This window comes from Ictidomys tridecemlineatus, unplaced genomic scaffold (genome assembly GCF_052094955.1).
Source record: "Ictidomys tridecemlineatus isolate mIctTri1 unplaced genomic scaffold, mIctTri1.hap1 Scaffold_397, whole genome shotgun sequence".
NCBI classification, from domain to species: domain Eukaryota; kingdom Metazoa; phylum Chordata; class Mammalia; order Rodentia; family Sciuridae; genus Ictidomys; species Ictidomys tridecemlineatus.
Window position 1 is genome coordinate 288,539 of NW_027522586.1, and position 16,016 is coordinate 304,554.

General features: G+C 50.1%; 1 pseudogene; it reads right to left on the reverse strand.

The window, feature by feature from the left end:
- Positions 1-789: 789 nt before the first annotated feature.
- Positions 790-14,901, reverse strand: LOC144373435 (single-minded homolog 2-like; annotated as a pseudogene).
- Between the last annotated feature and the right edge of the window lie 1,115 nt (positions 14,902-16,016).

The window sequence follows — 16,016 nt, forward strand, 5'->3', positions numbered from 1 at the left end:
CTGTGAAAATTCTGATATTTGTTCAGATGAGGAATTTTCCACGAGCACACATTTTATCTTTCAGTACACACTCTTGGTTAAGTCTATTGACACTGTCATTTGTAAATCTATAACAGGGCCATTTTCCTCAGTGGTAACCTTTGCTATTAACCTGCTCCAGAAGGCTTCCTGATTTGTGTGTACTAAATATAGCCCCAAAGCTAATAACCAGGTAGATGTTAAAACATTTGTGGTACTTTATTGAAAAATGTTGGTGATGTCTCCCATTAATCAAACCTATACCTTGCAAGAATCATGGTTTAATTATGAGACTTGCGACCATAAAAAAAGAATACCCTTGGTTTCTTTTATGTGTGTACACAGTCCATCAGAGCAGCTAGTGAGGTGTAGCTCAGTGCAGGAGAGAGGTGTGTGTACCCATCTGTGATCCAGTCGCCTTGTGCATGACACATGTTCCTAAGTTTGCAAAATTTAACCTGCATACTATAAAGCCAACTGATACCCTGAAGAGATTACATAGGGTCCTTGCTGACTCAGGGTTGGCAAAAGATCAGTTCATGTTGTGAGAACACTTTATGCATTCTCACTTTGATTCTATAAGGATGAGTTAAAAGAATGTGAAACCTCTTTCTATTCAGAAATGTGGAAGAATTTCCTAAATAAGCTTTGAAAAAGCAGCAAAGGGATACAGTTGTTTCTAGTGCAGAGCAAATTGAAAGGTGGTAGCTCAATGCATCTATTCCCTCAGATCCAATGTTGATATCTTTAAGGAAAAAAAAATCATAAGAGTGAAACCAAAAGTATTGGAAGTTTATTTTGAAAACACTGCTGGTGCATTATAAAAGGGTCTCTGTTCACCTGTTACACACATGACACATTCATATGAAGCGCTCTTGCTATGTATAAAATGCAGAAAATGCTTAAAATGTGTCCTTCATTTTCATTACACCCTTGAAGCAAGTTTGTCTTCTACAAGGTGCAGTCCATGACAGTTTTCCATATTGCACATGCAATTTAACTAACTTCATTAGCACTACCTGTAGCAAACACGAGCCTAGTGAATTATAGATCTGTGTGGGACAGAGGGACTTTGCTGTGGAATTAAGCTTGACAAGGTCATTCTCATAAAATATCTGGCTATATATTCTTTTTTGCATTTAATGCCTGTTCAATATATTCTGAAGGTGCTATTCCTGGTGTTACCAAGAGTCCATAAGGAAAGGGAAGGGGGAGTAAGAGCTTGACCGTGTACTTGGGAAGCACACCCATGGCTACACACCCCCTTGGTCTTGGCTTGTTTTGTATTCAAGAAAGGACTAAAAAAAAAAATTAAATCATGAATGATTTTAAAGACAGTGAAGTTGTTGTCTATTCATGGGACTTACAATGATCACATTCTTCCTGTACCTAAGAATCAAAAAGGGCTCAGAAATCGGTAGGCTTCCTCTTCCTGCATGCTAGCTACCAGGGTGAGGTCGCCCTCCTTAAAGTGTATTTATGGAGTTGCCATGCCTTAAAGCCCCAGTTTTTGAGCATCAGAGACCGGGCTCGATGCCTTCAGCTGGATTTCAAGGTGAGCAAACCCTAGACCCCGGCGCCGATAGCTTGAGGTCACACGTCAAATGCCGCGACCTTGGGGTCTGTCTGAAGATGGGCTCCTGGAGAAGAAGGATGGGCGGCTGTGTCCCGACCTCAGGCTGCGCCGGGTTCTCTCCACGGGGGTACAGGGCAGCTAAGGTCACGCCTCAAGGTCGGCTGTGTTCTATTAAAATAGTTGTCTCTGTATAAATTAATTTATTGGTGCCTACACAGCTCGCCCCTCTCCTCCGCTGGACTTTGTGAACTAGGAACCAGAGAAGGCCTGGCCTATGGCTTCTCCCTGCGGCCGCCCTGCCTGGGCGGAGCCAGCCCGGCGGGTCACCGACCGTTGGTGATAATGACCAAGGCTCCCAGGTAGTGCGGCTGGGGCGCGCCGGGTGGCGAGGCGGCGCTGGGGCCTGCTTGCCAGCGCCGCAGCGCTCCGGCCCTGCCTCGGGGGCTCCGGGGCCGCAGACGAGCCTCGGCGCGGTAGGCGCTGCGCCCCCCAGCACGCCGTGGTAGTTGAGCAGCACGAAGGGCAGCTGCGCGGGCGCGCCCCGGGGCTTGGGGGCCGGCGGCGCGCAGCACTCGGGCGCCGAGCGGGCCAGCGCCTGCCACGTCCCATCGCGGGCGGCCTGGCCTGGCGGGCGGCCTTGGCCTGGCCCAGCGCGGGCTCCTCCCGGTAGTGGCCGCAGCTCGGGAAGCTCGGCGGCGGCGGCGGCGGCGGCGGCGGCAGGGGCGCGGTGTCCTTGCCAAACGTGCGCGCGGCGGCGGGCGCTGTGGGGACAGGCGATACGTTAGATGCTGGCATCCAGGGAGGGAAGGACCTGCCCCAAGCAACGCCACCCCTTGGCCACCCGCGCCCAACCCTCGGGCTGCCACCGTCCTTCTTGCGTGCATTCCAGGCGCGCATTGTGCAACCACAAGGGACAATTGCAAATGTCCTGCGAGCTGTGTTAAAAAACAGGTGGGATTCGTGTGGACTAATGTACCTAATGCAACATACCAGGGAACGTCGATGGTGACCAAAATTAAAAACTGTTTATTCTTTGGTGGGGAAGAGGGTTTTTTCTTGAACAGCACTGGCCGCTTTTCCATGTCCATAGATGGCCTTGCCGGCTAATGCCACCTTATTGAACAACAGGGGTCTAGAGGCTACCAAGGGCCCTCCAGTCTACCCTTGTTTTTGCTTATCCCTGGAGAGGCGCTATTATGATCCTGCTGAGAGGATCATAATTAAACCAGCCTTCTCAATTACATGCCTGACATCAATTAGCAATCTGAGCTTTTTACTTTATGAGGACCTTTGTCTTCCTTTAATACCCAAATGATTAGGAAGTTGATCACAAATTGCCTCAAATTAACATCTTTGGTGTCCCCCCTCCCACCAAGCTTATGATATGTAGGTAGTTATTAACCTCCTTCACTTTTAAAATATCAATAAAAATCAAATTCTGTGTATCATATCAATAAAATATGATATCAATAAAATATCAATAAAAATCAAATTCTGTGTATCATATCAATACTGAACCCCAAAGAAAAAACAATTATTTTTAAGTCCATCTCAAGTGAGTAATATTGTCAACTATTGTCAAAACCCTTCACTTTGTTTTTCTTGGCTTTGTGAAGGACCCGGTGACCAGGGGGTACTGGGAATACAAATCTGAGGAATATCTGGTTCTTAGGACAGGCCCAGGCCCAAGACAGGGTGGCAGGCCCTGATGGCCGATGTGGTCCTTTTTAAATTGTCTACTTTTGAAAACATTTCCTCATGATCATCAAGAAGGTTAGATTTCTCCCATGAAATCTCAGGTTGGTATGAAATCTATCACCCTCCTGGGCACATCATCTACATTTACTGCTATCCTAGTAACAGCCACAGGACATTCACACCATCTTGGTCTATAGTCTGAACCTCAGTCAGGTCTGGGTGGATCAGGTATACATCTCCTGCAGCTAACCCTCAGTCCCCACCTTCCACCCTCTTCTTGGGGTTGGTCCAGTAAGTCAAAGGAGTTGGCCGGTGTCCTGAGCGACTGGTGGCACTCCACTAAGGACTGCTTACCTGCCATCAGGGGGAGAAGGCTAAGAAAGCCACTCTGATCTTTGTTGTGGTTTGAACTGGCAAGTCAAGGCAGACACATCACATGGCTTATGATCCCATCTGACTGATGAAGAGACTGAGGCCTGGAGAGTTTGTTATTGTTCTAGATCTCGTGAGTGGCACATTTGTCCCTGAGCCCATGGGTTATCACTACTCCTTTTCTGCACTTTGAAAGCAGCATGAGAAGGAAATTGGAAGCCTCTTTGTCTCTCAAGATCATTTTGGGGTAAAGTGAAAAGTAATCATGTAAAACAACAGACCTATTGATCCCCAGCCCAGCAAAACAAGAATAAGTAATAAATAAATTACTGGAACTGGGGGTTCTCAAAACCTGGGAGGGGGTTTGGAAATCACAGGCCTCCCTGTGGAGTGGAGGATGCCGAATTTATATGGAGTCTGAATGTTCAGAACCCTGTCCCCTTTATAGTGCCACTGGTGTGCACGAGGCACAGGTGACTTTCTCTCTTGTGAAGCACAGGAGAGCAGGGAAGCTGTACTTAGGAGCAGAGAAGGGCAAGGTTTACCCAAATCCCGAGGACTCCGTTTCTGTCTGCCCCCACCACCACCTACCGCCACAGCCCCCAGCTGTTCCCAGTCCTCCCCTCGGTGTCCCCACCTGCCAACAGGACCCACCTTCATAGTTTGGCACGAGGCTGTGCCGGGCAGTGTTCATGGGCGGTTCGGAAAGGTTCTTAGCTGGAGACAGGTTGCTAGGCACTAGGGGGTTGGCATAATGCCACTGGCATTTGCCGCTGGCTGGCAGTGTGCTCAGGATAAAGCATGCCACCTCACACGGGGATCCCTGGGGCTGCCCGAACTTGGCTGGCAACATTGGCTTTTTACCGCTGAAGACATGCGAGTCCAGAGGGAAGTGTCCCTAATGGTAGGAGAAGGGCAGGCTGTAAGATGGCGGGTACAGAAGGTCACTGCCTTCTGAATGGAGTTGCTGTTCTGGGGGAGCCGAGGCATTGACGGGGGGACTGGCTCTCCAGCTTCCCAGCTGGCCACATTCCAGTTTGTCCATTTGGAAGGAGTTGTATTGCTGCATGGAAAGAAGATGGATGGAGGCCAGCCGAGGGGCTGTGGGTAAGCCATATCCCTGCCCCATGCCAAGGTGGGCCTTCCCCAGTGACCCACCCTCTGGATGGAAAGAGACCCCCACCCCAAATGCACATGGACGCTTGTTATATCTGACAGAACACCAAGTGCTTTCAAAGGGGGAGGAGAGGGAGCACACTTGTAACCCAGCTGCTTGGGAGGCTGAAGCAGGAGGATCACAAGTTTGAGGCCAGCCTCAGAGACTTAGTGAGACCCTGTCTCTATGTAAAAAGGGCCGGAGATGCAGCTCAGGGGTATAGTGCCCCTGAGTTCTATCCTAAAACTAAAAAAATAAATAAGGGCTTTCATTTAAAAAAAAATATTATGAAAACATGACACATGTGATGTGCTTCTAACCCCTATTTACATGGAGTCTCACAGGCTCATGTGCCCTCCCAGTGGTCTTCTAGTTCCTATTCTTGACAAGTCCACGTGGATGTCAGCTGTCCCCAGGTTATGTCACCACCCTGTGGGCAGGACATCCTTGGGGACCCGCTCCATTCTGTAGAGATATCCAGCTACATGTTCAGAGGGTCGTCACTCCTTAGCATACCCAGGGTGTCCCAAGCCCCTGGAACAGACGTCAGCTGCATCCCGTACCACGGTGGGTTACCTGTGGGGGGTAAGGGTATGTCCTCAGCTTTGTCTTCATGTTTGTGTTTTTGGGTTTAGCTAATTTCCTAGTTTCTTGTGAGGTAGACAAGGTGGTCCTCCAGGAGTTCTGGGACTTAGAAGTGGAGACCTGGTCCAGTGACAGCTGAAGTTCCTTGTATTCGATGTCCCTGGAAAGCGAGAGCAGGCCTGTCATGAGGAGGAGTGGTGGAGGAAGAGTGGTTTCCCTGGCTCTGTCCCCTGAGTGATTTCCTTCTCCAAATTCCTCGGATCCTCTCACTGAGCTTGGGTGTGGGTGGCATTTGAGGACAGGACAGCTCAATCTTGTCATAAAAGCTGCCTGAAGCCCCAAGAGGGTGACCCAGGAATGCTGGCAAGATTAGTGCTATTTGGCAGGAATCGAGGGAGGTCAGAAGAGCCCTCTCCAATCCCATACAACCCAAACACAATTCCTGGGGACATCCTGGGCCACTAAGGCTGTCAAGGCAAAAGGGAGGGCCAAAGTGCCACTAATCACATCATCTCATCCCTGGTGCACATCTGTGACCCAGCTGATTCCCGTTGAGCACCCGGGAAGCGGGAGTGAGGGGCCCTGTAAGGGCCGGGAGCCTGGAGTTGGCCTTGTCGGCTTTCACACCAGAGGCTCCTGACAGCATCAGCATCCTGGCAGCCAACTCAGCATCCTGTTCCTGGAAGGAGAGGCGGCCCTCCACGTCCAGCCAACACCTTGGTGCTCGAGAATAATAACTAGGCCGAATCATTTCTCCCTTACAGTTTTGCCGGGACCACTGTGCAGCTAACACACAGAGACCCAGCGGTCGCTCTGCGCAGAACCTGGAACCTAACTCCTCGTTGCCTTTTTTCCCCTTCCATTTTTGGGATCAAACCCAGGGCTTTTTGCAGGCTAGGCAAGTGCTCTGCACTCTCGGCCCCACCACTGCATTTAGAACACAAATGAGGACTCTTTTCTGGGGTGCTGGGGGACCATGAGGGCATCGAGTACAGGACTAAGCCTGGGGTCAAGGTGGTTTAATACACAATAGCTTTGGTGGGCAGAGTGACTCATGTTCAATTGCTTCCAATGGCCTTAAATGTATTTGCAACTGAACTTGACCTTTGGGAGTTTTCAGTATTCTCTGTCATTTGCAACAGGCTATATGGATAGATGATGGGAAATGAGAGATTTCCTCTGTCCCAAATCGTAGAAGCATTCAAGATGATCCAGGTTTGTGGACATAGATTATGTGAGCTTGTATTCCTGATCCAGATGTGCACTTCTTTGTACCCTGTTCAAGGTGGGGCCTTCCCCCAACCCCCCACCTGGGCTCTGTGCTGGGATCTGAGTCCCCCCCCAGCACTCACTCCTCTCTGCTGAGCGTGGGAAAATCTGGACCCTCCCCCCAAACTGGACTCTTATTTTGTTCAAATAAAAACAAAACAGGAGACAAATGAAGAGTTTTGGAAAGAGACAGAGCCTTAGGTGACACTTTTGGAGCGATGCAATGAGTGACAGGAGGAAGAGCAAGGGGAGGAACAATAGGGCTGACTTACATGAGGACATAATTGACACTCACGATGCAGTGGGGCTAGGATGAGCGGCTGTTGTGCATGACGGTGGCGTAGCTCTGCACCCACACCCAGCCGCCCAGCTTGGACAGCAGCCGGTAGTACTTGGTGGTGACCTGGCCCTTCACCAACACTGCAAGCACAGGGTGACGAGTCCATGGGCCCCACTCTGGGATGCCACCCCACCAAGGACCTGCATCCTGGGCCTTGGGGCCAAGGACCCCTCTGAACTTGATGGAAGAGTCAGGCACGCTTACACACACACTCACACCCAGATGCTGCCTGCAACCTCAAGGAGTCCACTAAAACCCCCGAGTGAACAGCACTGTTCCACTGCAGGGAACAGCCCCTTGGCAACTCGGTACCTGGCAGGGCAGAAACATCCATCCGCTTTTTTAGAATCCAACATGTCACAATTATGTCTTAATCCCCCCAATCTTTAATGGCAGAGGGGGTGAGTGATGTAGTTATTTAAACAAAATAAAGTAACTGCAGGGCACTGGGCTAGGAGTCAAATGTTGCTGATACCCAGACACTGTGTATTCACAGCGAAATCGCTTGCTACTCTGTTGCCATTAAATTTTTTTTTCCCAATTACCCACTTTCTTGGGGCCAATTCATTTCCTGTGTTGCTCGGGTAGCAAAGTCCTCTGCTTGGTGACAGAGTTCCTGAAAATTGGGCCTGTGGGCCCATCTTCTATGCATGGGTGCAAACCTCAGTGCTGAGCAGCTCACCCAAAGCCTCAGTGGACCCACAAACTGTGACTCTCCCTTATAGCTCTCAAGGAGGCCCATGGAGGTGGCCTGGAGGGGGAGGCAAGCACCAGAAGCTGTGTGTGGGAAATAGAAAGAGTAAAGCTCCGCCCCATCTGTCCACCCCCAGCTCCAGAACATTCTTGTTTCTCAAGGTACGCCTAGCACCAGGCCCCCAACTAGCAGCCGCCTGAGCAGAGATCTGGGGAAGAGACCAAAGGGGCTAAGTCTGTGACTGTACTGGCTATCAGCACCACCTCATTCGGCTGTGGTATTGTACCAACAAGACAAAGCCCCCCTTTCATCCCCACCCAAACATTCCCCCGGCTCTCCCTGCCATTTGTGCTTTCTGTCCACTTTAACACCCACATCAAAATATTGTGGTGCAGAAGGAAAAAATGCTACAAATATAGTCAAGGAATTATTAACCTTAATATATAAAGAGTTACTACCAATTTATAACACTCAGACCCCGAAAGCAATACAAGGGAAAGACATTAACAAACAATTCACCAAAGAAGAAACACAAATGGGCAAAGTAATGAACATGTGTTCAACTCACTGAACTGACTCATAGAGATCCCATCCATCAAATCAGCACAGTGTAGGACTCCCTCTATCCCAAGTGTCCAGAAGAGGCAAGTCCACAGAGACAGAGAGAAGATTTGCAGATGCCAGGGGCTGAAGGGGGAGGGGGATTGGGAAAGAATGGTAACAGGACTGGGCTGCTTCTGGAGACCTTGAAAATATTCCAGAATTAGAAAAAAGTTATGGCAGCACAGCACTCACCAAAAACCATGGAAATGGTTAAAAAGGTGAGTTTATCTAAAGGAGAGAAAAAAAAAAAGAAATAGCAACAGGCAATCTGGCTAATCTCTGGAGAAGGTGTTCCCTGTGCTGATGGAAGGGAGTCGGCCTGATCCTTTGGGAAAGCAATGTGGTGGCTCATCCCCTTCCAGGTTTCTACTTCCAAGAATTGATCCAATGGAAATAAATTATGAGCAATGTAAACACAGACTAATGTACAAAGAGATTCGATTTGCTTAAAACAGAAGAAGAAAGTTTTGGGGAGATTTACCTGCCCAACAATGAGGGAAAGGGTAAATAAGTTATGGAGTACTATGCAGCCACTGAAACAGCGATTCGTAAGAATTTGTGGTACAGTGGGAAATGCAGATGACATAGTGTTAAGACGAGATTCAGGAGTGCACAGAGCAGAACCCTGATCATAAAAGAATGAGCTCACATGCGTTTGCACATGAACCAACGGTGTTCTTGGACCAGCTACTGATCCTCTTGTGACTCAGTTTCCTCGTTTATAAAAGAAGGATAACCCTAGCCCTATGTCATATGGTTGTTGGGAGGATGAGGCCCTCCGTGTGAAGATTTCTGCCGTGGCGGACACAGATGACAGGATCAGTACCTGCTCACTTGTCTCTGACTGGTAAAACCACAGGTAATTTGCATTTTCCTCATTTCAGCTTTTCTTCATTTGCTAGATTTTCAACAAGAAGGAGGTGTGAGTTTTAGAAATACAGGGCCACATCCATCAGGGCCACATCCTAAGGACAGTCCTGCTGTGTAACAGCCATCCCATCCCCTTGGAGAGGCAGCTTCCTCTGGGATGGTGTAGAGACCTACTCTTTCTATCCAGAATCAACATGGCAGGGGCAAAATAAGTGCTGATGAGTGTAGGCAGAGGCAGGATTGAGAGAAACTTTGTAGCGCTTCTCCTCTGGGGGCTTGCTTTTTAAGCAATAATAACCCCAAATGAACTAACAAAAATCCCCAAGGTTTCTATGTCCAGCTCTTTCCAAATGCCTTGCCTTGTTTACTCTATTACCACAAACTGTAGCTGAGGACACATGGAACTGTGGGAGGAAGAATTAGTGGACTCCAGAAGGTTCTCTTAGCCATCTCTGGGGTGAACCAATTTGTTGATGGCTCCCATATAACCAAGAGATGCCATCTAAACAAACTGGAGTCCCAGACTCTTCTTTCTTTAACAGAAATGCTTGCTGGTCTCCTGGACTTTAAAATCTATGCCTAAACCGGTCACAGTGGTGAACACCTGTAACTCCTGTGGCTCAGGAGGCTGAAGCAGGAGTTCAAAGCCAGCCTCAGTAACTTAGTGAGGCCCAAAACAACTTAGCGAGATCCTGTCTCTAAATAAAGTACAAAAAAGGGCTGGGGATGTGGCTCAGTGAGTTAGTGCCTCTGGGTTCAATCTTCAGTACAGAAAACAAAAAAATCCATGAGTAGCAGTGCCTGTAAAGCACCATGGGAATACGACCTGAGCTTTTCTTATCTCTGATCTTATACTTTACTTCCTCTTATTTCTTACAACACTCCAAAAAACTATTCGTAACCATGTCAAGCTGGATAAAATGAAGCCAGCTTATCCTGCATATTTTAAGAATCAAATTACAGAAATTGCTGAGACCTGATTATCTCGGACCTTCCCCAACTATCATTTTTGTCTAATTCTTGACTCTGCTATGATCAGGCTAGATACAGAGACCAAACAACCAAATATTTGGTTTTTTTGATTTTTTTTTTTTTGCTTCCCTATGACCCATGGCAATAGTCAACACATCAATCCAAATCGAAATCCTAGACACTTAGTCACAACATTCCTTGGTCTGCATCAATTCTCCCTCCAGTCTGTCATCCTTGATTAGCTGCCTGAAATGATCCCAGGCTGCAGAACTATAAAGTAAATCCCTTCTTGTGGTGGTGGTGGACGAGGAGTTCCCTCAACCATGAGTCCGAGGGCAGAAGCCCGCGCTGCACCCCTTGGTGTGTGGCATCTCCAACACCACCATCGGCAACGTCCTGGATTCTGCGTGATCCACGCTTAGATGAAAGCCCCTAGTTCTGTTTTTTTTTCCCACCCATGCTGGGATAGAAATTCTAGTTCCATAAATATACTGTCCAGAGAAACAGGCAGCCTTCCTGGTCCTTCTAGAATTCCTCCTGCAGGTCTGGGCATACTTCTATTCTGTTTTAGATTTTTTTCTTTTACTCCTCTTTACCTCCCAGTATCAGGGATTGGACCCAGGCGTGTTCTATAACTGAGCTATATGCTTGGCCCTTTCTATATTTTTAATTTGAGACTTGCCATTGATAAGTTGCCCTCCTGCCTTAGTCTCCCAAGGAGCTGGGATTGCAGGCTGCACCACCTCACCAACTTTTATATATATATATATATATATATATGTGTGTGTGTGTGTGTGTGTGTGTGTGTGTGTGTATGTGTGTGTGTGTGTGTGTGTTGTAGAGGGACTTTTACTTATTTATTTATTTTTATGTGGTGCTGAGGATCGAACCCACTGCCTCGCACATGTGCTAGGCAAGTGCTCTGCAACTGAGCCACCACCTCAGCACGCCATCTCTGTTTTACATTTTAAGGGTAGAAAAGGATGCTGCAATGCCTGTCCTGGATTGCATGGACAGTGTCTCCCCCAAAAGAGATAGATATTGGATCCTAATCCTTACAACCAGGGATGTGTGAAAGAGTCTTTGCAGATGTGAGCAAGTGACAGATCTCAAGACAAGGTCCGTGGGCCCCACTTCCAACAGCAGGTGTCCCTATAAGACACGCAGAGGAGACACCATGTGAAGATGAGGCCAACTGGAGTGATGTGGCCCCAACCAAGGGACACGTGAGGCCACCCAAAACTGAGGAAGATGGAAGGCCCTCCCCTGGAGCCTCTGGAGGGAGCTTGGGTCTGCGGTTCTTTGACTTCAGACTTCTAGCCTCCAGAACGGAGAGACAATACCTTCCTGTTGTTTCAGGCTACCCAGTTTGTGGTAATTTGTTACAGCAGCTGCAGGAAACGAATCCCTTTCCCTGCTGGGAAAAAATGGTACAAGCAGTCCCTGTGCCCTCCATGGGACTCCTCTACCAGATGGGACTCCAGAGATTATGTAGCTGGTGATGAAACCCATCTTTTGGGACACATGGCCCCAGGAGGAGAGGTGGCAGCCGCTGGCATCCAGCTGGAGTGCAGAGAACTGGCCTGTGTGGGGGCTCCCTCAGTCCTCAAGCAGGAGCTGGACTGGAGGACGTTGCAGCTGGCCAACAGGGTCCCAGGCAAAGAAGGCAGAGAGGTGACGGTGACCCTGAGAGAGGTGTGGCCCCACCAAACAGAGTGAAGTCGAGAGCCAGGGCTGGCAGGAGAGGGGAACTGGTGCAGGGCCAGTGCCTGGGCTGCGTCACACAGCCCCAGATGGTGGCCAGGGGACGTGGGAGCTAAGGAGGGACTGGGGGAGGCTGACCTAGGCAACAGACGGTGGCCACTCCCGCTGCCTGCCTGCTCTCCCTCCTCAGGCCCTGCCCTGAGATCAGTCCTCAGGCAGTGATTGTCAGGGGCTGGAATCTAACTACCTGGGCTCCCTCTCCCTGTGGGCTCCATAATTCTGGGGCAGGGGCCATACAGGCTCCAGAGTCCCGGGGACTGAGCATGAGCTGCCCGTGCAGTAGCCCATAGAGGCAGACTCTTCCTCCCTGCTCATTTCCCTCTCCCCACCCATGTTTCAGTTCAACTAAACAACTGCCCCTGTACTCCAAGCTCAGTGTCTGTAACTGGAGTTTAAGGAAATATAACAGGTGCATCTGGACCCAGGGATGGAGAGCTGGGACCAGGAGGCCTGGTGCTGGCCTTTCTGCCCCAGTTCTGGGCTTGGGGAAGAAAGGGGAGCCTCTGGGACCACACACTGAGGAGGTTTTGAAGTTGGCAAAGTGTCACATCATGAAGTCCCAACCCCACCACCCCGGCTGCTGGCCATGGGTCCTTATTTTATCTGATGAGTCTGGCCTGGGAGAGGAGGGGGTTAGGGCTTGGATCTGGAATGACCCCCAAAGTCTCTTGGTGAAAGCCTGGTTCCCACCACAGCAAGGTTCAGAGGCGGGGCTTTAGGCAGTGAGTGGATCCCAGGGACCCTGACCTCATCAGTGGATCAGCCCAGGGATCAGTCCATTGATGGGTGAATGGAGCCGTTGGAGGAGGCGCTCACTGGGCAGGGGTTTGCCTGTCCCCGGCCCTTCCTCTCTTTCTTCCTCTGCAGTTTTTTAGCTCCCATGAGGGGAGGGCTTTCCTCGGCCGCGCCTTTCCCCCACGACATTTCTGCCTTCAGGCCAGCTGCCTGTGGCTACATCCTCTGACATGCTGAGCCAGAAGAGATCTTTCCTCCTCTAAGTGCCCTTGTCAGGTATTTTGGTCACAGTGACAGACACTGAGGGTAAACTGCCAGGTTGGGGTCATGGCTGCCCTGAGGGCTGGTGCTGCCCAGGCACAGGGCCTGTCTTGATGTGGAAGCGAGGCATGAGTTCGGGGTCGGCTCCCGGCACTCTGCTGGGTGAACGCCTGGACTCCTTGATGCCAGCCCCTCTATGCACCAGGACACCCTGGCAGAGGGGAGGCTGGGCAGTCACCGGGGCTCACAGTGGGTCCCACCATGTTCGCCCTCCCCGAGCCCGGGAAGAGGGTTGCTATCCCCTGGTCTCTGCGAGAGCTGCTCAGCCCCAGCCACCGTAAGAGCCCTGGAACAGTCACCATCATGGCCACGATGGCCTTTTCTGGTTTTCTTTGATTTGCCCATTCTGGCCCTGGCCAGGGTCACATGACTAGCGTCACTGGGACCTTCATGATTTTTCAAAGCACAAATCCTCTTACCTTCTCTCAGGGAAAGGGGTTCCATCTACAGTACCACAAATAAAATAAAAATTTAAAAAGTGAGGACTTTCAACGCCACCGGTTCTCTCTCCCCTGGCTCGGAGGCCTCATGGGCAGCGTCCAGCCACACTCTGAGCAACTCTCTCCCGTGCAGCTCAATGCTGCAGCAGAAGCTCCCAGCACGCGCCTCCCCAGGAGCCCGTGGGATGGCTGCCCCCTTGGCAGAACCACTTCCAGCTCCTCAGGGGTGAGGCTCTCCTATGGACTCCATCCAGATGCTAAGCTGTTGCTTCCCTACCCACCTTGGTCTCACGAGTAACAGGGATGCTTACGAAGATTGTGATTTGGAAGAAAGAAAGAAAGAAAGGAAGGTACGGATGAAGGAAGGAAGGGAGGAAGGATGGTTCACAACTCGGAATCTTCATGTGCACACGGGAGCAAGGAGTCTGTCCAGCTGAAAGTCCTGATTGCCACAGCCTCTGCCTGTGGTGACTCGGGAGGAGAAAACAGCAGCCACACCCGAGTGATGCCATGTTCTATGTTGCACAATGTGGCTGCAGACTTAGCTGCCCGGGGACCTGCCGCCCACCTCTGACAAGATACCAGCACTTGTCCTCTAACATCTCTTAGTTAACCCAGCAAAGTGAGAATAAAGGATGAGCCCTCTGGGTCCCTCTGCAGGAGACTGAGCTCCTCTGACCAACTGTATGTACCCACTAAACAGCAGCAGGAGGAGGAGGTGTTCCACTCCATCCAAATTATTCTTTGCTTCATTTGGACTCTCGGAGTGTCACTTTGATAGTGATACTTCGGTGACTGGAGCATCCCCTCTGAAACATGCAGATATCCCCAAATCACCTCCATTGGCCAATCAAACACTGTTCTGTTCACTCACTCCAAGCTGATTTCGATCGTGGAACATGAGCATCGCCAGCAGGGTCGGGGTTCAGCAACTGGACTCTGCTTAGGTTTGACTCCTAGATCTGCCACCTCCCTGATGAGTGACCATAGGCAAGTGGCTCTACCTCACTGGACCTCAGCATCCTGAACAGTAGAAGGAGAAGCATGCACATGAGACTCCCCCTCACTGGGTTAGTAATCTGCTTAATCCCTTAAACCAGTCCCTGACCACAGTTAAGTGCTCAGGGGTCAATTCTTCTCTGGTTATTGCCATTATTCATAGCTGGTGTGCAGACTTCATAGAGAAGCTGGATTCCAAGTCCACAATCTGGAATCCAGGCAATTCCCCAACACCCTGCACCTGCCAGCTTCATGAGCAGGTTCTGGAGAGGATGCTCAAGAACTGGCACCTGTGAGGAAGCCCCTCTGAGGCTTCAGGCTCCTCTGGACACTGTGCCAGGCAAGGGATGCCCCCTCCCCGGCCAGCTGCCTCCCAGGCCCAGGTGGTACTACTCACGGAGGTGGTGCACATAGTCTCAACCATGCACATGATGGTACAGCGTCTTCTCAATCAGGTCCTGTGGCTCGTAGCCTGTCAGCTCGGTCACCCTGGGGGAGGACGGCAGCTCCGTGAGTCACTCTGCTCTGCAGATTGCCTTTCATTTAAACTAATATTGGTTTTGCCAACTAATCAAGTGCTAAAAGGCTCAGGGGGGAAATGTTGATTTTGGAAACTGAGAGTGATCTTTTTTACAAGAAGCAAATCTTTGAAGTCTCGCCCAGTGCAGGATGTAGCACTATTTATGAGCAGGAATGTTCTGAAACCCCTGGCTCAAAGTGTGTTTGGGATGGCTTAGGACTGCGGGCTTTTTCAGGGGTGAGCTTATCTGAGGGCACATAGGAGTGAACTTTGATACCGACATGGGGAGGAAGAGGCTATGATGAGAGCAATCCTCTGTTTCATGCAGAGATCACGTTTTGCATTTTGTGGACGGGCACTTGGGTTGCTTAAATCTCCACTCCATGCTGGACACTCCTAATGGACACAGTTGATCTCTGGGACCCTGCAGTTGAGTGATTCCTACTAATGGGAATTATGGAAAATTGCAGATGTTTAAGCCTCATATCACTAGAGGATTATCTCAGACCACCCAGGAGTAGTGGAACATCTTAGGATATTGTGACTAGAGGGAAGACCCGAAGCTCTCCATAGAAATGGGAGCCTCTATCCAGTGCCTGTGGGACTCCACCCCTCTTTATTCCGTCAAGCCTTGGGCAGATTAATTTCCAATTCCAGCTCTTTGAAGAACAGTAGCTGTCAGCATTCAAGACCACCTCTGCACTGACAGCCTGGGGTGGCTCTGTCTGTAGGTAAAACTGTATGTGGCAATGGTTGGGTTCCCCAGTTGCAGCCTCCGAGCTGGGAGCTGTGCCTTTAGAGGGGGTGGCCCTAAGCCAGTGTTGCGGTGACAGATATGCAGAGACAGATGAAAGAGGAGGACAGGAAGAGATTTCAAAGGCTGTGAGACTATGGTAAGAATCAGTCCTGGGGGCAGCAGTGAGGAGGGAGCACCCAGGAAGGCCAGGGCACCCGGGAGGGCCTGGGCTAGGGACTTACTAGCCAGGATATGAAATATGTAAAATATGAGCTGCAAATTAAACTGGGTAATGACCTCACGACCATTCTTGAGCCCGCTTCCCCTTCTGCTGAGCTCTGCTGGGGC